A 24,175-nucleotide genomic window follows, 5' to 3' on the forward strand; every position below is an offset into this window, starting at 1 on the left:
GAGATTGACAGCCTGACAAAGGAGTCCCACTCTACCCTTAGAATGTCCTATTTATTTTATCTAATGCAGAATGCAACTGAAGGACCTGAATCACATGAAGGTGGATAGGAACACCCAAAGTTCCCAGGTGAAAAGGAAAAGCATTGGGATTGTGAGCTGTAAGGAGCAGGGCCCTGTGATTACTCCTGTATTGCATTGTATTGTAACTATACAGCAGGGACATGCGGGTAAGGTCAGTGGCTGGTGGGGCACTGGCTGGTATCAGAGTCAGATACACACAGGTTACCTAGGTCACAATCATTAGAATGAGAGCAATAATTCTAACACTAGACCTCCTCTGTAACTCTAAACATGTAACCTGTAAAAAATTTTAACGTGTCACCTATGGAGATTTATAAGTACTGAAGTTTGGCGCCATTCCACAAGTGTGCGCAATTTTAAAGTGTGACATGTTAGATATCTATTTACTCGGCGTAACATCATCTTTCACACTATACAAAAAAAAATCAGGCTGATATTAGCGTTTTTTTTCATGAAACTTTTTCTTTAAAAAAAAAAGTGTTTAAAAAAGTTGCTGCCAAATACCATGCCACATAACGACCACCATTTTATTCCCTAGGGTGTCTGCTGAAACAATATATATAATGTTTGGGGGTTCTGAGTAATTTTCTAGCCAAACAATTATGATTTTTACATGTACAAGAGAAGTGTCAGAATTGGCCTGGGTGGCAAGGGGTTAATTACAATAAGTAAGTAATATACAAATAATTATTATATATTGTTTTTAAGGTAATTTATTATATTTTCAAAATCTGTACTCATGCAGGTGGATTAATGAACAAATTACTGAAGTTTGAAGTTATAACTTCCAACCAGTAATTAGATAAATGATAAATTATTATGTTATAACATATAGCATATACATATATGATTTAGCTTGGCTATAACAGTACCTTTTCAGCAGAATGAGTTTCCCCCTCTTAACTGTGAGAGAAAAACATGGGATTATGGGTAAATCTTATACCCATAAATACATGTTTTTTCCTTGTAGATAAGAGGGCTGGGCTAGAAGGGAGTATTTGTCTTTTAGACACATGCCCCTTTTATGACACTGCAGTGAGAGGCGTGCCTCCACTGCAGCATTTTTATTGGACAGCTGGGGCCAATGGTACTTTACCATTGGCCCAAGTCTCCAAGCTATTCATTGAGCTCAGTGCCTCTGACAAGAAGTGAGAGGCACTGTGAGCTCAACCTCTCAAGACCCATACACACTATCAGTTTTTCTGCTGAGTTTTTCCTTCAGGTTTACCAAAACCATTGTAGTAGAAGGGCCTGCATGATTGCATACACATTGAAACTCTTAAGGTTTGACCTCATATTATATGGTTTTGGTAAATCTGAAGGAAAAGCTCAGCAGAAAAACTGATAGTGTGTATGGGGCTTAAGTCTCCTGCAAACAGTGTGCCAGCTTGTATTTACAGTGCCTGCTCTGTATTTAGCTTCTGACAGGCTGCACAAGGAGCCCCATATTCCTGGAACCATAGGTCGTAGGAGCACCACATTTTTACCAGCGGTGGGGTCGGACTTGGGCTACTTACCCCCCAAATTTGTGACCCCAGGTCACTGAGCTACGACCCTGGAAGCTCGTTTTTTTTTTTTTAATGTTCATGGTAGGGGAGGCCCTGACTGCACATCCCTGATATACGGTACTGTCTACCGTCATGTTGTAAAGTGCTGTGCAACCTGTTGGCGCTATATAAATCCTGTATAATATTTTATATATAGAATAACTTTCTGTTGTATCAAAAACATGGGCTTCCTCAGCCGACCTAAAAATGTAAATAACACTTTTTGGTGGACCAAACTTTTAGCTTCGGTTCACGCTATGCAATGCGGGAAACGGCTTATGATTTTGAACAGGAATCACACTGCACGCAAATCTTCATGCGATTTGAGCCATTATTCTGTATGGCTCAAATCGCACTGAATTCGCACCATAAATGAACAGGAACCTTTTTATGGCTGCACCAGAATCGGATCACATGGGTGTTCACATCCGTGCAATCCGATTCTGCAGATCACACTGCATTTTGCAAACTGATTTCAGGGTGTCGTTAGCATACACACAGGCATCAATACGCATGAACGGGGTGCAATTTGCATGTGGTGCAGAAATATCTGCAAATTCACAGTGAACAAGTGTGAATCGGGGGGGGGGGCGAGCCAAGATGAATGGTTGCCCAGCTGCCTAGTTGTTAGGTCATCAATCAGGAACACCGGTACGACCTGTTCGGTGGACTTCTGCTATGGGATGAACTTGCACAACAGCTAAACTTTTTGTATTAGAACCTAGCAAACCAAAAACAAGGCAAATGTTATTTTTGTCAGTCCTCACTGGAGCACAGAGATCTAAGGAGTGTATGCTGCAGGCAAGACATTGCAAGGAAAGGGTAGAGATTACAGATACTAAAATGCAAACAAGCTTAGATACATTTGGCGGTAAAAGGGTTACTTCCCACCCACTGCCACACTTCTCCACCCTTTTGCTTCCAGCTACACATGTTCTCTTCCTTTTTCTTAATCCATATGGTCTGCGTTCCACTTACAATGTAAGTATACAGCTGCATTTTTTTTCTATTTAAAGCCATTTCCTTCATTGCATTCCTTTACAGGAATCTATATGCACATTTACAAAGATTTTGTTTCATGAAAAAAGTGGAGATGATGTATTTTTGCATATTTTATCAGTAACATACATTTGTTTTGTTTTTAATCCCAATAGTGCTTTGAGTTTACAGAAATACTCCTCTTTAACATTTTGCACGATTAAATATTCTGGACTTGTTGCAGATGCCTATATTTGCTGTCTAATAATAGTTATATATTGTGATCCTTGCACCCATTGTAAATATCATTTCCTGATTACTGGGATTCTATCTATACCGCAGTGGATAGAATAGTGAAAAATGGCCAGGCAGATGGGAATTGATTAGTGATTGGATGCTATAGCTCAGTTTTCATACTTGCACAGTATTGAATGAACCCATATGCGTGGCCTTTGTAGGTAATTAGCAAAACTAGGCTGCTGATTTGGCATGCATCTTCCTGAATACGTGTGCATTGTGCTTTATATCCTGCTTGATGGCCTCACTAGTTTGCCAGAATTGTAAAACATTCATGAGTTTCTTTTACAGGACAATTAGGTCTTTAAGCTATTTTATAAACCTAATGACCAGATAGGGGAGATAGAAGAATAGTGGTGATATGCTTATGCTTGGTAGACACAATGAGATTATTGGATGAATGATCATCCATTTTTTTTTTTTTTTTTGCATTCAAATCTCTTATCGAAAAAGAAAAAAGTTTAATAAAGTTACGAAAATTCTCACAGAATAAAAAAAAAAAAAATTCGGAAGTGATGTCCTGTTGTAAGTGTATTTCTATTGTATTTTCAACAACTGTACTGCTTAAATGAAAATTGTACATTCTGATATCGTACGAGAATTTTATTATTTTTTTTTGTGCTTGTCCCATTGGACAATATTGGATGAACTGTCGTGACTGGCTCTCAAAAGCTATGTCTCAACGATCAGATTACCTGACTTTAAAAGCGGTATTTTTCGTAGGATTTTCTTTATGATTGTGCAGTGGAAAGCACAATGTTGTAGTGTAAAATCTTTTATGCACACTGTATATAAACTGTACTAACATTAAACTGTTTATAAAAAAAAAAAAAAAAATATATATATATATATATATATATATATATATATATATATTCTATTCATGTATTCTTAGCTCAAAAAGTACCTCGACCACCTCCCAAATTCCTTTTTTTTTTTTTTTTTGTAACCACTTCAGCCCCGGAAGAATCAGCTGCTCAATGACCAGGCCAATTTTTTTTTGCGATTTGGCACTGCGTCGCTAACAATTGCACGGTTCCCAAACAAACTTGACATCCTTTTTCCCCACAAATAGAGCTTTCTTTCGGTCAGCTCTGCGTTTTTTTTTTTTATTGCACTATAAACAAAAAAGAGTGACAATTTTATACTTGTGTTTGCTGTAATAGCCCCAAATTTTTTTTTTTTTTTTTTTTTTTTATCAAAGCAATTTTTTTCCTCAGTTTAGGCTGATATGTATTCTTTTCCATATTTTTGGTAATAAAAAAAGTTTTGGTTTGTGGAAAAGTATAGCATCTACAAAATAGGGGATAGATTTATGGTGTTATTTTTATCTTTACTAGTAATGGCGGCGATCTGCGATTTTTATTTTTATATTTTTTTTTATCAAGACTGCGACATTATGGTGGACACTTTTGACGCTTTTGGGTCAATTGACAATTATACAGTGATCAGTGCTATAAAAATGCACTGATTACTGTATAAATGTCAATGGCAGGGAAAGGATTAACACTGGGGGGCGGTCAAGTAGTTAACTGCGTTCCCTATGTGTGTGTTCTAACTGTGGGGGGAGGGGACCGACTATAGGAAATGAGTAAGGATGAGCTCCGGCGTGTTCGCACAGCCCACGTGCAGAGCCCGCCAGAGAGTGGGCACTGCGCTGCGCTAATCACAAGCAGTAAGACCTTGTCCTGATGCGTGGCTGCAGAGATCGGGAAATTTCTCACTGCCTTTTGATCAGCGCAGCGAACTTTAATGGTTCAAAGAATGTCAGGCAAAATGGTCGGCCCTCGCGCATGTTCAGTTCATCAAATCTGGCCCTCTGAAAAAAGTTTGGACATCCCTGGTTTAGGCTCTACTGTGACTTTCTTTCAACTTTATCCAACTTGGATGCTATTCAGGAGCTTGTACAAGGGCTGAAATCACACCCAAGTCAGCCCTAGTAGGGTAGGAACCTTTTCTAAAGTGGGACCAACTTGTGTAGTATCATTTAAAGGGATTGTAAACCTTTATGTTTTTTCACCTTAAAGCGGTTCTTCACCCTAAAGGGGAAGTTCCGCTAATCTGATCCCTCCCCCCCTCCGGTGCCACAATCGGCACCTTTCAGGGGGGAGGGGGGTGCAGTTACCTGGATAATCCAGGTAACTGCACCCACTTCCGGCCAGACCGCCGCAGACCCCCGCAGACGCCCCCCCCCCCCCCCCCCCGTCGTGTTCTGGGAAACACACAGTTTCCAGAGACACAGCGGGGGACCATAAGAGACGCGCAGCGCGACTCGCGCATGCGCAGTAGGGAACCGGGCAGTGAAGCCGTCATGCTTCACTTCCCGATTCCCTGACAGAGGATGGTGGCGGTGGCAGCAGCGAGACGAGCGATCGCTCGTCATCTGCCGCCAACATCGCTGGACCCTGGGACAGGTAAGTGTGATTTTTATTAAAAGTCAGCAGCTGCAATATTAGTAGCTGCTGGCTTTTAATATTTTTTAGGTGCAGCTCCTCTTTAATGCATTAAGGTGAAAAACCTTCTGTGGTGCTGCAGCCCCGTTTTACTTACCTGACCTTGATCTTCCTCCGGCCCGGGAACAAGCACACCAGCTCTACCTGGTGTCTCGTGCCCTGATTGGATAGATTGATAGCAGCGCACCCATTGGCTCACTCTGCTGTCAATCAAATCTAATGACGCTACACCGGGGGGACGGGGCCGAGTCCTGCATTCTGTGTGTATGGACACGGATGCTGGACTCGGGAGCACGTCCGCATGGGTGTAAACCAAGTTGTCTCCAACGTGGACACCTGATGCGGGGAGGAGCCACCATCGCCACTGAGGGACCCCAGAAGAGGATAATCGGGGCCACTCTGTGCAAAACGAACTGCACAGTGGAGGTAAGTGTGACATGTTTGTTTTTGTGTTTTTAAAACGAGGGTTTACAACCCCTTTAAGACAGCTCTAATAGGGAAACATTGAATTTAAAATGTCTTGCGATTTGGGGTCTCACAAGTCGAATTCCATGTCGCAACAGTGTTAACCGAGCCTAAGCCTACGTTCAAATTGGGCCGATTTGTCATGCGATTTGACATGTCAAATCGCATGCCAAATCGGTGGCTATTGCGGCAATGACACTATCCGAACCTGTGCAGCCCCACACAGATTCCCAAAATTAGTTCCTGTACTACTTTTGGCAACTTCGGGGGGTGGATTTGAATAGACATCTGTGCTTGAACTCAGCAGAACTCGCACTATTTCAATCCCTCCCTCAATGTGAACCTGGGCTGAGTGTCACTTTAAACCCTCAGTGTTTTCAGTTTAACACAACAACTCTAGTCTCTGCATGCAAGGGTTACACCATAGGATGCTGCAAGAGAAAGGAGCCACCTTGAAACAGGAAACATCGGGCAGTGATCACGGCACCTACTTAAACTGGAACAGAGGCAAGGATTAAAAGATGAGGAAGCTGCTTACTTAGTATGTGATTAAATCAGCTGCTGAAAGTACTTAAAAACGGAGGGTTTAATATTATATTACATTCAGAATACTGCCTATGTTAGCATGCTTGACTACTATCTAAACCCAAAACCAAAAGTGTAATATATTCTAACCTCAAAATCTTGGCTGCATTTGTTTTCTTTTTTCTTTTATTCTTTTGAAGCTAAGAACAATTTCTGCAAGTACAGAAAATACCGGTTCATCTTGCCAAAAATATAGGGCTTACAATAAAGCTCTGACAACAATTTTCTGGTGGTGGTTCCCTGTAGATCTACCTACACGTAATTCAGGCAAACATTTGTGGCAGTTTTGGTAACGTTATCAACACGTGTCCCAAATTCCAGTAGATCAGCTCTAAGTAGGGTTGCCACCTTTTCTTCTAGCCAAACCGGAACACTTTAGCGGCTCACCAAAGCCCCCACTTACATAAGAATTCTCAGCATTCCCCCTTAAATCATGGTTCCTAAAGCCCTCCTTACATCAGAGTCTGAAGAGCACCCCCTTACCACAGTGCACTCACTCGCTCAGATGCAGGCGAGAGAAGGGAGGGAGGTGGCCTATGCACTTGACGGTTGTAGTATTTGGTTAGTTGAGGAGAATAGGTTACATAGTTATCCAGGTTGAAAAAAGACATAAGTCCATCCAGTTCAACCACAAAAAAAAATAACAACCCAGGCAGCAGAGAGACTCTGCACCACACTGTGTGATTAGGGTGTGCCCAGGCATGCCTAAGACAAGGGCCACAGTTGAGTCTGAATAATGTGTCCGGGTTCCAGGGAGTCTGAATCCTGGATACATGAATCAAAACCTGGACTGTCTGGGTGAATCCTGGATGGGTGGCAACCCTAGCTCTAAGCCAGTGCTCAGAAGTGATAAAAGCTGGGTTCCAGGTGCTACAGGCTGTGACATCACCCAATGTGGAATTTGTGCTGAAGAAAAACAAAGCTGACAGCGCTCAGAGGCTGAACTAATCAATATTAAACGGTGGCTGCAATAATCCACAATATATGCCTAGTAAACTTACTATTGAGCCAGCCTTTGTTTGTCTTTAGTGCTCAGGCGCTGTCACCAAAAGAGCATGTAAAAGGAAATCTTCCAATGGTGACATTTGTTTCATTAACAACTGTCTAACAAGTAGGTGTGGGCAGCCTATTGCATTAGGGTGTGCGCCCAAAGATCAAACCTTCTCACGTTTGAGACAACGAAAGGAACTGAGGACAGAGATCCCATAGTCCCTTTCTCTGCAGCCTCAGCTGCACTGAACAGTGAATGAATGGGAAGTGCTCTGTGCTGAGCGCCTTCCTGTTCATTTACAAATGGAAGCAAAGTAAACATTGTTTACTATGCTTTCAGTTATGAATGGACACAGGAGCGATCATTACCAATCACTCATTGTGCTTATTTAGAAAAGGAAGGGGCTGCTAAATAACATTTATTTACCCCTTCTCCGCTCTCCATCCTGAAATGATCCACTGCTGCGGGAGGGGTGGGAAGCCAGCACCGCTGCAGGGGGGACATGGGGGATGCCTGGGCAGCAAGGGCAATCTACACTGCACAGGGTAATTGGGGTGTGCCCAGGCACACCCAGCACACCCTGGCACACGCCTATTCTACCAAGAGAATTGCCCTCTCTTTCCTTTTTGCCTGTTTTTGCATCACCAGGACAGCAAGTAAAGAAGTCTTGAAGGCAGGGGTTCCAGTTCACAAAGTCAGCGCTGTCCTTCACAAAAACACAATGGTACAACAACACAAGCCAGCAGCTACAACACTTGTCTGAAAAAGGCTAGTTGCCAGTGTGTGTTGTGGGCTTGTGTTTTTGTGAATGACAGCACTGTTCACCACACAAACTGAGTGAGTTATGACTGTACTCTCTCTCCTTGGATCTGATATACCACCACGCTGCCTCTGCTGCTGGTGGATTGGTCGGGGCTGACTAGCTTTCTTTACAGTAAAAAATGGAAATTGCAGAGGAGGCACAGGGCTTCACATTTTACATGGGAAAGCTACAGAATGAAGGGGCGAGGGTTGGCTTCAATGCTGGCAATACTTCAGCTGTAGGAATGCCCATAAATTGTGCTTCAGCCAGGAGTGGAGTTACAATGCACAATGATAGAGTTAAAATGTAAATTTACTTAAAAACCACTGCACGTTTTTTTTTTTTTTAACAAGACCCAGTGCACATAGAAGGTGGATTCAAAAAATAGTTTTAAATATCTGGTGATACTTCTTCTTTAAGGGAAAAAAGGGGACACAGAAAGAAAGTATTACATTGACAGGAGATATACTATAAAGTGCATCTTGAGGAAAAACCTTTTCTTCTTAGATTTGAATGGAATGATAAAACGTAGACCATCTTAAGGTTTTTTTGCTGTCTGAGGCCTCACTGATCGTTGTCACCAAAGGTGAGGGCAAATCATCTAAAACAGTGGTCCCCAACCCTTTTGGGACCAGCTGTGTGCAAGAGCCAAGGCCCATGGGGGGGTCATTGATTTTTCCCCCAGACAAGGTGCTTTGGGGGGGACCCCAAAGGACCCTTTCCATGTTGAGGGCATGTGGTTCAGGAGGTGGGGGGAGCTCTCCCGCCCCCCCCCCCCCTTTTCCTGCAGCCTGCTAGGTTGCATGCTCGGATAAGGGTCTGGTGTGGTTTTTGGGGGGACCCTCACGTCATTTTTTTTATGAGTGGGGTTCTCCTTAAAATCCATACCAGACCTGAAGGGCCTGGTATGGGTTTTGGGGGGGGGGGGGGGGCACCACGCCATTTTTAATTAAATATTTTATTTTGGCGCAGGGTTCCTCTTAACCACTTCAATACACTGTGTTATTTAAACTACACTGCCGTCATTGACTGAATATAGTCTAAACTAAATGCACGTGTGTGTGTGTGTGTATATGTATATGTATATGTGTATATATATATATATATATATATATATATATATATATATATATATATATATATATATATATATATATATATATATATATATATATATATAAAATATGCACTTACTGAATATTTAGTCTATGCTAAATGCAGAGTATGTGTGTGTGTGTGTGTATGTATGTATGTGTGTGTGTGTGTGTGTGTGTGTGTGTGTGTATATATATATATATATATATATATATATATATATATATATTTCAAATACACTGCCACTAACTAACCTGCCTGCCTAATCTAGCTTAATCTATCTCCGTCCACATACTATACACGGGCGCTATGTAAGCAGCCTTATATAGTGTGGGGCATGGACTTAGTCCCCCTGAGACATGATTGGCCAAAGGCACCTTGCCATTGGCCAATTATGGCTCTCCCAGCAGAGCGTGCTATGATTTGCCAAAGCATGCAGGTCAGGTGCATGCTTTGGTCAATTATCATACAGCAATGCACTGCGATCTCAGAGTGCATTATAGGGCGTTCCACAGGGCGCCCATAATATTTGTGAACAGGCAAGCACCCGAGATGTTTGAGTCTAACTTACGTTCGATTCGAACATCGAGCTCATCACTACTGTCTACCAGGGGAACACCATTCACTTTGGGAGATTTTTTTTCTAATTTGCTGTTGTCATTGGGTCAGGAAGTGAAAGGAAAATCCTAAAAAAATAAAATAAAAAAAGACTATTCATAGACTTTAATCTGAGTGGTAGACCTCAACCAGATTCCAGAACGTAACATACATGTTCAGTAGGATTGTTCTTGCTGAAGCCTGTGCTTTGGTATTCCTTTCTGCTTCCTGTATCACCAAATGCAATCAAATTGGTGTTTGTTAGAAACATAATAGCAATCACAATTTGTTTCACATTAGGCTTTCTGTAGATGAGCGACAACAAGGAATCTGCAGTTAGTGTTTTTTTGGGAATTCCTCTCCTGCATCACCTGCAGGAGTTCTCAGATCACCAGGTTACCAACAAAAGTGATTGGTTGGACTGTACAGTAATGTCTGGATTAAAAACTGAAGAGCATACCAGACGAGTTTTGCTCTCTGTATCTACAGGTTTAATTTTCAGTTTTGACCGAAGTGCATCATTAATTATTTAAAACAGAAACAACTGCCATTCTGTGACATTATCGACCGTGTATTTTTCTTCCGTTTTGCCAATACATATTAACAGCTTGTGACCTCTCACAACCAAGTTTCTTATCCATTGCCACAGGCGACAGTGCAATAGAGCTAGACTGATAAAAATGTATTACTGATTGCATGCTGTAAGACAGTGTACACCTCTGCTGTTTTGACAGTGCTATTAAATAAGTCCATACGTGTTGCCCTTAAAGCAGAGTTCCACCCAAAAAATGGAACTTCCACTTTAAGTGATCATGACCCCCTGACATCCCACATTTGGCATGTCATTTTTTTTTTTGGGTTGGGGAGGGTTACCCAGTTTTGACAGGCACCCAGCTCCCACTTCCTCCTGGGGCTCCGTGGCACTGGAAGGAAGTTCACTTCTCCCCCTCCCTCCGTGCAATCTTCTGGGACTTGCAACAGGTCCCAGAAGATTGCCTGGCTATTCACAGCGTGCAGCACGGCTTGGCATTGGCAGTGCGTGCCCGGCTGTGAGGCCACATTCAGGCGTCCACAGTTAGAATGTAGGCATCACAGAGAGGAGTGTGGGACAGGTGAGTGTCTGTTTGTGTGCCCACGTCGCTGGACCATGGGACAGGTGAGTGTCTGTTTATTGAAAGTCAGCAGCTACACTTTTTGTAGCTGCTGACTCTTAAATGGGTGGAACTCCGCTTTAAAGCCTAGTATTCAATGGGCTGAATGAAAATAACTGACAGCTCAGGTCAGAGCCGCTGTACTAACAATCTGATGTTAGTACATCGATCTCCATTGCTGTTCTATTGAGATGGCCCCCCTGCCAGAACACTCCAGTCAGCACTCTCAGCCAATTGGTTGTTAGCTGGTCGGCAGACCTTTTTGGTCATGCCCTTTCGACAGAAGCTGGGCCCGGCTGCAGTACATATGGGCTGATGCCGCCCAACATTTGGCTTAAGGGTAAATAGATATGAGAATTGTATGTTGCCCAATGGCTTAAAACATTGGTAGAATTGCAGCGTTGTTGTTTGTCATACCAAACTGATGAATAGAAAGCTGAAATTAAATGTAGACCAGATGGGTTTTATATACAATTTTTAAATGCCTCATCTGTTAAAAGGTTTGACTTAATACAGTAAACAGTTAATTACCCAGAAAGTTGAATATAATTAAGTACAATTAGAGATCTGAATCAATGTTTCATCCTTTTCAATGAAACAAAAATTATAGTTGTTTTTGGCAACTGCTGCAAATAAACTGCAGGTTATTTTTTTTTTTCTGTACCTGTAAAAGTGTAGGACCTGCTGTCCGATCTTTTGTGTCATATTTGCCTTAAAGCGCATTTCCACTTTTTCGGTCAAATTTCAGAAAACCCCCCCACTGCATTTGTTACAGTATCTCACATTTTTATAAATATATAAAAATAAAGCTATAATAAAATATTTACAAAAAAGTGAGGGGTGTACTCACTTTTGAGAGATACTGTATTCTCATTCACACAGTATACCGTAAGAAAAATAATAAAAACAAAAAATAAATATATAATTTTTTTTCGTATTATTTTTATTATTATTATTCAGGATTTATATAGCGCCAACAGTTTCCACAGCGCTTTACAATATAAAAAGGAGACAATACAGTTATAATACAATAAAATACAAAGGATTAAAAGGGCCCTGCTCAAAAGAGCTTACAATTTAATAGGGTGGGACAGGTGGTACAAAAGGTTGTAACTGTGGGGAATGAGCTGATGGAAGTGGTAAAAGATTAGTTGGAGACGTGATAGACTTTCCAGAATAGATGTGCTTTCAGGGATCACCTGAAGGTAGCAAGAGTAGGGGATAGCCGGACAAGTGGAGGTAGCAAGTTTCAGAGGATGGGAGAGGCAGTGGAGAAATCCTGGAGACCAGCATGGGAGATGGGGACACGAGAGCTTGAGAGTAGGAGCTCTTGAGAAGAGTGGAGAGGACTATTTGGGTGATATTTGGAAACAAGATTGGTGATGTAGCTCGGGGCAGAGTTGTGAATGGCTTTATATGTTGTGGTTAGTATTTTGAATTTAATTTGCTGGGTGATTGGAAGCCAGTGTAGGGATTGGAGGAGAGGGTTGGCAGACACTGAGCAGTTGGTAAGGTGGGCAAGCCTGGCAGCAGCAATCATGATAGACTGAAGAGGGGATAGCCTATGGAGAGGCAGGCCAATGAGAAGGGAGTTGCAATAGTCAAGGCAAGAGATAACAAGGGAGTGAATGAGGAGCTTGGTGGTTTCATAGTTTCATAGTTAGTAAGGTTGAATAAAGACACCAGTCCATCCAGTTCAACCTGAGTGAGTGTCTATAATTGTCCCCATCCCTGTACATTGCACACTCATGTTGGTCCCTACCCTCAAGGAGCCCACAATCCAAGGTCCCCATTCATATCCTAGGGCCAATTTTGAACAGAAGCCAATTTACCTACCTGCATGTCTTTTAGATTGTGGGAGGAAACCAGAGTACCCGGAGGAAACCCACGCAGGCACAGGGAGAACATGCAAACTCCAGGCAGGTAGTGTCGTGGTTGGGATTAATTTGTTAAAAAATATATACTTATACTGTGTGTGTCCCCACACAGACTAAGCCATCTCTTAACATACCATGTAGGAAGGCATGTTATAAAATGTTAACCCTTTGTTAAAACAGATAGTGTTTAACTTTAGTTTACAGCTGATTAATTATGTAAAGTCCACCATAGACTGGTCGAATCTTGGCCAGTTCAGCAGGTACCAGCCAAGATTTAAAAAATGTATGGGCAGGCTGATTGTACCCAAGTTGATTGATCGACTTATAACTGCTAGCAATAATCACTGTGTTCTCTCCTGGCAGAGATGGCTCCCTGTGCCCCCCCCCCCCGAAGAACACAATAGCTCAGTGGGAGGGATGTCCCCATCATCACTGTGTGATGCTGGGGGATTCGAGCAATAATCTATGTCCAGCTTTAAACATTACCCCACAGCCCTTCAAATATAAAGTAGGTTTAATCCCAATTTGTCTGCAAAAGTGGAAAAAAAAACTTTATTCCATATCTCATAGCAGGGCTCTGAGCTATTCTCAGCCTGATTAGGTTGCCACACACTTTTGTCTGAACAGGACCACACGCTTCCAGCAGTATGATGCAATCTCTTTCTCTGCAGCCCAGCTTTCAAGTTTATTTTCCCTGTACGTCTCAGTAGCAAAGGGGTGACGACATGGTGCCAGGGCTGTTTTTAAGTAGGTGGGGAACATTGTAGAGTTGAGCAGCAACACTCCTATAAAAACTTACTTTTGTTCTCATTCAAGTGTCTCCTAGCTGCATGCTTAAGGCTCGGTTCACACAGCGGGCGGCACGACTTGCAGCGCCGCGACCTGCACACGATCAGCGGCGACTTGCAAAACGACTTCTGTATAGAAGTCAATGCAAGTCGCCCGAAGTCGCCGCAAAAGTAGTACAGGAACCTTTTTTCTAAGTCGGAGCGACTTGAGTCGCTCCTATTAGAACGGTTCCGTAGTACAGAACGGAGCGCGACTTGTCAGGCGGCGAAGTCACCTGGACAAGTCGCCCCTGTGTGAACCGAGCCTTAGGGCACACAATTGAACTCAACAGCCATAAGATGCTGCATCAATGAGGGCATACATCCCAACTTTCTGCGATGGGAATGAGGGACACCTATTGGCGAAAGTATGTAAGCATAGGACACACACCCTGCCATGCCCCCTTTAAAGGACACTTGTATAAAAAAAATGATTGGTTAAACCCACAAGTGCTTTCTTTACCACTACTATTCCCTTATACTGGCCTCTGAAATTTTCAGATGCAGCAATATTGAAATTGCATAGGGCTGAAACAACTAATCGATTAATCGACAATGAATTGATTATGAAATTAATAGATTACTATTTTCATAATCGATTAATTGGCCAGTAACATAATGGGGTTAAAAATAAATTAAAATGAGCCCTTTATAGTACAAAAAGAGCAAATCGCTACTGTAAATATTACTTTCACTGTTCTACAGTAAAAAAAACGAACCCCTTAAAGTAGTGATTATCTGCTTTTTTTTTAAATTTTTTTTTTTACTATAAAGGGCTAATTTTAGTTTTTTTAACCCCATTATGTTACTAAACGTCTTAGACCTGGTTCACATCTATATGTTTTTTGCAGAAATGCACTACAGTTCATTTACATGGTTTCCTATGGGACACATTCACATCTGAAAGGGTCAGGGGCTTTTAAAGCAAAATGGTGCTTTATTGGTTCAATATACTTCAATGGAGAATCTGCAGAAAAGCATGTAATGTGTTTTTGCAGCAATTTGTGTTTTTTAATCTGCCCAAAAAAAAAATCCAAAAATGAAAATTGCAGTAAAATCGTGTGCGCAAAATTCAAAATGCACTGCAGAAACAGATCAAAAGCAAACTGCATAGGTGTGTACCGAGCCTAATGCTGGCCACACAGATCAATTTTCAGATGAGAATATTCAGACGAAAAATCTTTGTACGTTCGCTGAATGAAATAATTTTGTTTGCAATTTTCCCTTGTTTTTAACATTCTGTTTTTAAAATGAATGTCATTTCTGAACGAAAACCACATACACGGTCTGAAAATTCCTTTCACCCAGAAGTTTTCTATTATTTCCAAATTTTCCTGTCACTGTGGTTGAAAATGAACGTCAATTTGACCCACTTTTTCTTTTCTTTTTAAAGGTTATTAACCGATTAATCGAAACAATAATTGGCCAACTAATCGATTATGAAAATAATTGTTAGTTGCAGCCCTAAAATTGCATGAAAGGTTTAGCACTGCGCAACACTTTTTGATAGATAAGTAGTGGATTTTATATACAGCTATATAGATCAAATCAAAATGAGGGACAAATGAGGAGGAAAGAGGGACTTTGTTCCGAATGCAGGACAGTCCCTCGAAATCAGGGATGGTTGGGAGCTATGATGATATCGCCCATAGGGAAAAATTATCAGTGTTATCAGGAGCAGTTGTTGTTGGTCATTGCTGAAAATATACATATTTATAGTGAAGTGTTTTGCACACTTCTATAGCTGATTTTGGAGACCTCCCAGAGTTTTTTTTAAGCAGATATAACATTTTGTGTATTACAGCAACAACTTCAGTTGCTGTTTGACTTGTTACTCACTCTGTATTATTGTGGCATTTTTTATTTGTCTGCAAAAAAAATTTTCATTCAAGAAAAATAATATAAAAAAAAACACTTAAAAACTATGCACGTACTTACAGTAGTGGCTGGTGTTAGTCCTGGTAACAAAGTAGCTTAGGTATTGTTTTTAAAGGTTGTATGGCTACATTCACAATGGCGATTTAGGCTTCCTGATGTGGTTAGGTGCTGCCATCAGCCTCTTTCACTATAATGACAGGTCGGTGGGCAGTGACCACAGCTACTTCCTGCTCTTTGCACAGCCAACAATTGCCTGCGGTGATCGCTGCTGGATACACTTTGTGTGCACCCAGCAGCAATCATCACAGTTAATCACTGGCTGTGTGGTCTCCAGCAAACGGCTAAGGCCAATGGGCACCTGTCATAGTGAATGGATCTGGCAGCCACACCTAGCCGCTCAGAGACACAGCTGCAATCTATAATTCCTGCTGCTATGATTCACACCAGCATAAATCATAAACCTGCTTGGTTAAATGAAAAAGAAAAATTTAGTAGTGTGTAGTAGGCTTTACTCCCTCCCCCCCCCCCCCCCCCTTCAAATGCTCTCTCCTCACTTTGCCATTTGATGGATTAATGTCCTATTATGACTCAATGAAAGGCCATGTAGCACCCTATTCTTTTGTGTTATCCACTGAAATAAAATGGAGCTGATATCAGGCTCTAGTTTACTGACAGTACTGTCAGAAACCATGAACCAGACTAAGACAGAAGTACAATTAAATCACACTTGTTTATTAAATAAAAATAAAAAGGTAACTAGAAAAAGCGTAGTCAAAGCATAGCCAGAGTCCAGTAACCAGATCGAGTAGTCAGCCAGTCCAGAGTTCAATAACCAGATCGGGTAATCAGCCAGGCCAGAAGTCAGGGATCCAAGTAGATCAACAGCAAGCAGGATAAGGATCCAGAAGGGATCCAGAAGCCAGTCTTTAAACAGAACCGCAGGAGATGGTTTCTTGTGATGTGACCAAGGCGAAGGCAGAGGTGAAGTGAGCTGGACAGCTTTAAGTAGGCAGGTCAGACGAGCATGATCAGGAACAGCTGGTAACTGTGGATAGAGATGAGATCTGGCAATTAGCCGACAGCTGAGCAGCTCGCCCAGAGAAGGAAGGGCTAAGCCAGCCCTGACAGCCTAGCAATTTAAATTATTATTTAACCACTTGCTGCCATTGGGAAAGACCCGTAACTCCTCCGGTTTCAGTGGTTATTCCAGGGGCATGGCTGTGGCTGCGGCTGTGGTCATGATTCCGTAATTTTTTTTTTTTTCAGACAGCGATGCTGTGTAATGTAAAAGTGATCCAAGCAGCTATACAGTCGCTGGATCGCTTTTACATGTGGTGGAAGGTGGTCCTATGCCTTCCCCGCCTCTCCTGTTCCACCAGGGAGACCTGGATTGAAACTGGCAGTTCAACTGGCTGACCATAGACATGAGGGAGGAACTTAAATTCTCTGATCGTCTCTATGGTCTATGAGACCAGAAGAAATTAGGATTTTGTCACTTCCGGTTTCAGTCTGTCTACAAGCCATTGCCGGGTTGTGAAAGCAACAGATCAAACCAATCTCAGGTTGCATGCTCAAATAAGGGTCTGATATGAATTTTGAGCTGGATTTCATGCCCTCAAAATTCATACCAGGCTTGAAAGAATTCCAGACTGACAGCAGCGATGAGTCACTGGGTGATAGGGCGCCAGCAGGTGCTTGCTCCTTAACAACCAGCTATTTAGTGCAAAGAACATTGCATATTAGTAGTATTTTTTAACCACTTAAGCCCCGGACCAATTTGCAGCCAAAGGACCAGGCCCCTTTTTGCGATTCGGCACTGCGTCGCTTTAACTGACAATTGCGCAGTCGTGCGGTATGGCTCCCAAACAAAATTGCCGTCCTTTTTTTTTCCCACAAATAGAGATTTCTTTTTGTGGTATTTGATCACCTCCGCGGTTTTTATTTTTTGCGCTATAAACAAAAATAGAGCGGCAATTAAAAAAAAAATGCAATATTTTTTACTTTTTGCTAAAATAAATATCCCCCAAAAATATATAAAAAACATTTTTTTTCCCTCAGTTTAGGCCGATATGTATTCTTCTACATATTTTTGGTAATAAAAAATCTCAATTAGCGATTATTGATTGGTTTGCGCAAAAGTTGTAGCATTTTCAAAATATGGGATAGTTTTATCGCATTTTTATACATTTTTTTTTTATACTAGTAATGGCGGGGATCAGCAATTTTTATTGTGACTGCGACATTATGGCAGAGACATCGGACATTTTTGATACATTTTTGGGACCATTGTCATTTATACAGCAATCACTGCTATTTAAATGCACAGATTCCTGTGTAAATGACACTGGCAGTGAAGGAGTTAACCACTAGGGGGCAGTGTAGGGGTTATGTATGACGTGATGTGTTTTTTTTTATTGTAGGGGGCGTGGCTTGGCATGTGACGTCACTGATCGTCCTTCCCTATAAAAGGCAACAGACAATCGGGGAAGCACAGGGAGAGGTTTGTTTACACAGACCTCTCCTCGTTCTTCAGCTCTGTGACCCAATCGCGGGACACCAGCAGCGATCGGGTCCGCTGGTCCCGCGGACCACGGTCACGGAGCTCAGGACCGGCGGTGCGCTCCCGACCCACGACTGGGCACTTAAAGAATCACGTACCGGTACGTGATTGTGCCCAGCAGTGCCATTCCGCCCATGTATATCAGCGTGAGGCGGTCCTTAAGTGGTTAATGAGTTGTTATAATTTTTCTAAAATACCGTGTGTGCTTTTTTAACCTTTTTGATGTGGTATTTTAGTTTTCATGAATTGAACCCTTCTTATGTCCACTGCCGGCACTCCTGGCATTCCCCCACCCTGCCATTGTCACACAAAGTGAGGCTCAGCACAGTCAAAGGTTCCAGCTACTGCCTCTCTGTTTAGTGAAGAGATAGAACCGAGAGAGACACTGCTCTTGGGCACAGTGCTGGATTGAGATCGGACTTGGGTAAGTGCAGGAATGCACAATTCCTATCACCCGATGCCCAGGGCATGTAGTCCCAGGCGAGCAGCAGGGTTTACTTGTAGTATGGAATGCTTTCACACACCCCTGTAAAGTGCCCCAGGTATGTATCCCAGGCTCCACTTACCCATCTGCGGGCCCAGGACTGGCATAGCAGGTGCTGCCGGGTAGAGTGGAGGGAAGAGAGTGGACACACGTCTGCTCCCCTTACCTGACCCAGAAACAATGTGTACAACATCACTTCCGGGTTCTCATTGACTGATACCCCATCAGAGCCTTGAAAGAATGTAATGCAGTGCGATGTACTTTGCATTACATTTGGTGGAGCAGATGGGAGACATCCAGGGAAAAATCATCACATAGGGGACTTTTCGTCTCTTATGTGATGGGAAAAAAGTGAAGTAAAAACGTATTTTTCCTAAAACGTCTTTCAGGACAGCATCCAAGAGATCATGGGTCCTCCTCCCACAGGAAACACCTCATCAATCAAATCTTTATCAGGAGGACTCCATGTTGCTTCCATCAGTTTTTTGTGTTTCTTACAGCTGGAGGAACACCTCTGGTGGGAGCCATGATCTCTCAGGGCTTTCCTGGGATACAAAAGATTCTCAAATGTTTTTGCTAGGAGAGTGATCCTCCCACTTGCCTCTTGCTGGATGGTCCCATGGGCTCCCTCTCCCCCTTCCGTGCTCGGGGAGAGCCTGTACTGCCTGGGAGTGCTGCCCTTTTTTTCTTGCAGATAGGCGGTTTGCAGTGGTCCCCCGCTGGCCGCCCGCATCGCAGGACAGTGGCAGTGCAAAGCTGAGCATTGTTCTGGTGGCCGAGGAGAGTCCTTGGCCAAATCCTGTGCAGTGTACAGGAAGAAGCAGCACTTCCAGGTCGGGTGTGTGGCATAATTTCTGGCCACAAGCGCAGGGGGAGAGGGCAGGGGTCTTCTTAAAGTTCTGGTTCGGCGCTGTGGCGTTTTTGAAGTAAGAATTTTTTCTAGTGCACCTGAGTGTTTTTTTAACAGAAAATTTGAAAATATAGGTGTAGCACTAACCCCCGAAGGAGCTGCTGGTTATATTGGGCTTACCGTTACCTTCTTTCTCCACACCTCACGTCTAGGGGTGTCCCATGGTAGATGGCCCAGTAACTTGAGAGACTGACGACAGATCCACTTAAATGGATTTTATTTGCAAAAACGTAGACAATGAACAGTCTCTTAACATGGGATCAGAGGGTTGGAAAGGAAGTTCAGGTACTCTTAGTGTCAAATTCAATGTTGAAGAACTTGCTTACTTTGACTGCATCCAGAGAATAGCCATTCGCAACTGGATGTTCACTCAAGTTGGACAGTCCCTCTCTCACAAGGCCTAGCAGCCAACAAGGTGCTTAATTCAGGAACAAGTTTCTGCCACAGACGTTGTTGTAGAACACGTAGGAAAACTAACTTGTAGAACACTCGTGTGATACCTGGATCTTTCAGCCAGCTTGGCGATATCCACGAAACCGGATTCTCTTGGGTACTTCAGCCCTTCCAGGCTCTTACTAAGAAACCAACCCGTACGTGGTCTTCTTCTGAAGAGTCCTCCCCTGGAATGCATGTAGTAACTGGGTCTCTCCCAAACCGGAGACGGCACCCAAACACCTCAGAATCCTCCTTTAGTTTCCCTGCCTTGGGCTAGCCATCCCCGAGACAACAAGATCGGGTGGATCCGCACCCCAGGCCATAGCCTTCCTGGGGGCTGGTCAGGAGGACCAGAACCATGAAGTTAGTACATCCTTCTGGACCGGAACCCCCCGAACCACGTGATGTCTGCATCTTAAATACCCTCTCTCAGAAAGCACAGCAAGTGCGCCACTCCTACTGGGCGGGCTCTGAGAAAGAGTAACTTAAGCACCCAACCAGACCATAGTTCTACGCCTGCCAGAAGAGACCGTGCCCCCTGTGGCCAGGCTGAACATCTCATAGTCCAGTCAGACTGATGCTGAAGTCCAAATTTAGACAATTGTACCCAAACCCAAACTGTAGTTCAGGTGTAACCTTAAATTTTAAAAACACATAGCGCATGCTCGTCAGGAGCCAGCGCTACATAGGCATTGAAATTCACACAGTGCACAGACAATAGATATATGCATAAGGTCAAAAATAGAGGCCTTAGCAGCCTTTGCAGAAATCAGTATTAATATAGTCACTCACTGAGTTCTCCCATTCCTCCTCAGTCAATTCTGGGATGTCACCCTTCCATTTGTCGTACACTTTTGTCAGGGATGTCATGTGGGCCAAGGAGAGGTAAAAGTAAAGGGAGGAGAGAGGCTTGTCTAGGATTTTGGAGATCAACAGTTGTTCCACTGAGTCAGCCTGGAGAGTTAAAGGGCTGGGGAATTGGGCCTACATCGCGTAGTATCAAAAAGGAGGAAAGGGAGCCGTCTACAAAAATGTTTTTGAGGGCCGTCATCCCCTTAGATGCCCATAGCTGGGGGTCTGGTAGCGTATAGAAGCATGGGAGTCCTGGGTTACCCCAGAGGGGGGTATGGGTGGAAATCTTTTAGACAGTTTTGTAAACGGTCGTTCGCATTGGGGTTGTCGCTTGAAGATAAGCCCTAGGCCCTCTGTATACCAAGTTGCTCAGAGCTGCATAGGACCCCAGAATGGCGCCTCTAAAAGTACTGCAGGATTCTGTTTGGGCTGACTAAACCACCACCAGACCGTCACTGCCCAAACAAAAGCTGTTATGAAAAAAGGAAAACACCACTCTCCTTTTTTGATGGATTAAAGATTGGCTGCGGCTTTTATTATTATTGGTTTTAATAATAAATAAACATCTGTAAATTTTATTTTAAAAACACCTGCCATCAGCTCAGCCACTACGGCTCGAGGTGGAATATTTTAAAATGGGGTAAATACCCAGAAGACGGGCGTAAACCGCCTGTCATCCAGACCCTCACAGCGTGGCCATTTCAATGCAGGTATTGAATACTGCATTGAGAATATCCAATCCAATATTGGATAAGTGGACCTCGTCGGGCCTATATAGTCCAGGAAGCCCACTCTCCAATTCTGTGTGGCGGTATGGAAACCCTGTAAAGGAACCTAAAAAAAAAACTTTTGCACTGATTTATTTAAAATACAAAATAGGTGCAGTGGTTAAAATTACATAAATGAAAAGAGGATTAAAAAGAAAAACGAATGCAGAGTCCCAAACGTACATTTCTTAGGGACAGGAGAAAAACAAAGCCAAGATCCATGCTTCTTATAGGTGAAAAAGCTGTAGAAGAGGGGAAAAAGAAAGTGATAGTCCTCCACGTTGGGTAGATCCTGTTCCACACCCAGGTAAGAGTAAGTAACCCTGCTTACCAGATTTTCATGACCACTATAAAGCGGTCTCCCCAAGCACAGGGTAATGGGTCTCTCCAGGAACCTCAATGATGGCCAGAATCCCCGTATTACAGATGGAGCTTGGAAATGTAAGACAAAAGAAATGCTCCCATAGTGCAAAACTTTGAGATTAATGGTATAAAAGCATCACAATGGCTTGTCTTTAAGTTGGAACAGTGGCGTCCCTACGAGCTTCGATTCACTTTGATATGGATTGCTTGTTTGTCAACCTTCTGAGAGGTGAAGTGTGATGACATTACCATCGTAGGCCCTATCCTACGAGTTTCGTCACAAAACATCGTTTGTGGATTGGCCAGGTGATCGTGTCATCACACATGCCATTTATATAGTCCCGCAGCACTATTTTGACTACTGCCCGCTGGACAATAGGCAACATTAACTGATAGGCAGCCGCTCCATTATAACTACTGGCCGCTCAGTCAATGGGGAGTAGAGAAACAGGGAAGCCAGGGAACCATGTATAGAGCAGAGAACACCGCTATCTAATGGCAGAAACATATATTAGCCAGCAAAATTCAGGAAGGAAACGAAAATACATGTGAACACCGCAGGTATAATACAATTAGTTATAACAAATAAAATCAATAAAATTGACTCAAAGACATTAATCAGAATACAAAACTAAAATCAAGTAACATTCTAATACTCCATGTCACTATTTGCCAATGTCAGAAGGGACATGGATTCCCACAACAGTGATATCAAGAATAGAGAATAAGAACGATTATGAAATTAGTTGTTTGGGACATTAATTGTTTTATAAACGAAGCTTAATCGCCTCTCGCGAGGCGTTTTTTGCCCAACTCAACCGGAATGATAGGGGTATCTCCTTACAGTATGAGACGAGCCACTCGCATATCCACTTTCTCAATCTTAATATTATAATTAGAGATGGCCACCTAATTACTACCACATACTTCAAGGAGACTGATCGTAATGCTTGTGTAACACCCTTTACCAATAAGTGCTAGTAAGGGTTATTTAACTAGGATTTTCCAGCACAGGCAAATTTAGGCAGGCCTATGCTGCAAGCTAGGCCTGTCTGTATTGATCTGGGGGCTGCCAACGGTCAGAGTAGCAGTGGATGTGACCCCTTGCACTTCTGTTCTGAGGCGCCTCCCCTGCTTCCAGGGTGAAGATTCTGGAAGAGGGGCTGGGCCTGGAACTGGAGTGACAAACAGCTTGTGTGTGAGCCCTGACCAAGCCCCAATCGGTATTGGCAGGGGGCGGACCTTATATATAAGCTGAGGTGACATGCCACTGGAGAGAGAAGTCGGCTAAGTGCAGTGAGGAATGGAGTGCTAGGCAGCAGCAGGAGGCCATCCCCATCTTGGGGGCGCGGGGGGGGCATGCGCCGATCGCAGGAGCAGGCCCAGGGAGAACTGTGAGGGAAAATTACCTCTACATGGTCATTGGCAATGTCTCTGCCACCACACGGTCGGATAACAGGGAACTCCTGGAGCAGAGGGACAGATGAAGCTGTCTTAACGCATGGTCCGGTCAAGTTCCTCATCAAGGACTCAGGGCTGTAGAAAGTCAGTGAATGTTACCACAGTGGAGGGCTGGAGGTGCCAAGGAGTCTGTGAGGGAACTCTTCCTTTACATGGTCATTAGCAGAGTCTTCATCAAACACACGGTGGATGATGGGGGGTCCTGAATCAGAAAAGAGACTGTGGAGATCTGTGTCAAGTCGATGTGGCCTCAGGGCACGTGATTTGCAAGTTGGGCTGGCTGGGAACAGTAGTCCATTTCCTAAAGTCATGCTTTTAACCTACTAGGTCTCCGGGGGGAGGTTCTGCAGGCCTCAGGCCTGGTAGCAGCGAGCAACCAGAGCCAGTAAAGTGACTTATTCAGAGTGGGCCCCTATTACCCAATAGAAGAAGATGTGACATACTTCATTTCAGTAACTATAAGTGTGAAACCAGTTTATGTGGGTAGAAGTCATCAAGCTTTGTACAGGAGGGAAGAAGTTTCTGGGAACATCATTTCTACATGGTCAGAAGTGGTGTCTTCATTCTCTAACACGGTATTGAATGAGGAGTCCTTGGAAGCAAACAGTCTGCATGGAGATGCAGGAGGAGATTTACATTTGATGTTCATGCACATCTAATCTTCTGGCTCTAACATTGTGTTTTTGTGCTTAATTATAAATATGTTGGCAATGATCCTA

The 24,175-nt window shown here is 43.1% G+C and overlaps 1 protein-coding gene across 1 annotated transcript in view; it reads left to right on the forward strand.

The window, feature by feature from the left end:
- The first annotated feature begins 2,508 nt into the window (after positions 1 to 2,508).
- LOC143974676 (excitatory amino acid transporter 1-like) overlaps positions 2,509 to 24,175 on the forward strand; it is a 164,051-nt gene continuing 142,384 nt past the window's right edge. Inside the window, exon 1 of the mRNA XM_077476295.1 lies at positions 2,509 to 2,609. The gene's annotated coding sequence lies outside the window, so the exon portion shown is untranslated. The remainder of the gene's footprint in view (positions 2,610 to 24,175) is intronic.

Source organism: Lithobates pipiens, unplaced genomic scaffold (assembly GCF_037356315.1).
Source record: "Lithobates pipiens isolate NorthernLeopardFrog02 unplaced genomic scaffold, aLitPip1_a1.2 Scaffold_13, whole genome shotgun sequence".
NCBI lineage: Eukaryota > Metazoa > Chordata > Amphibia > Anura > Ranidae > Lithobates > Lithobates pipiens.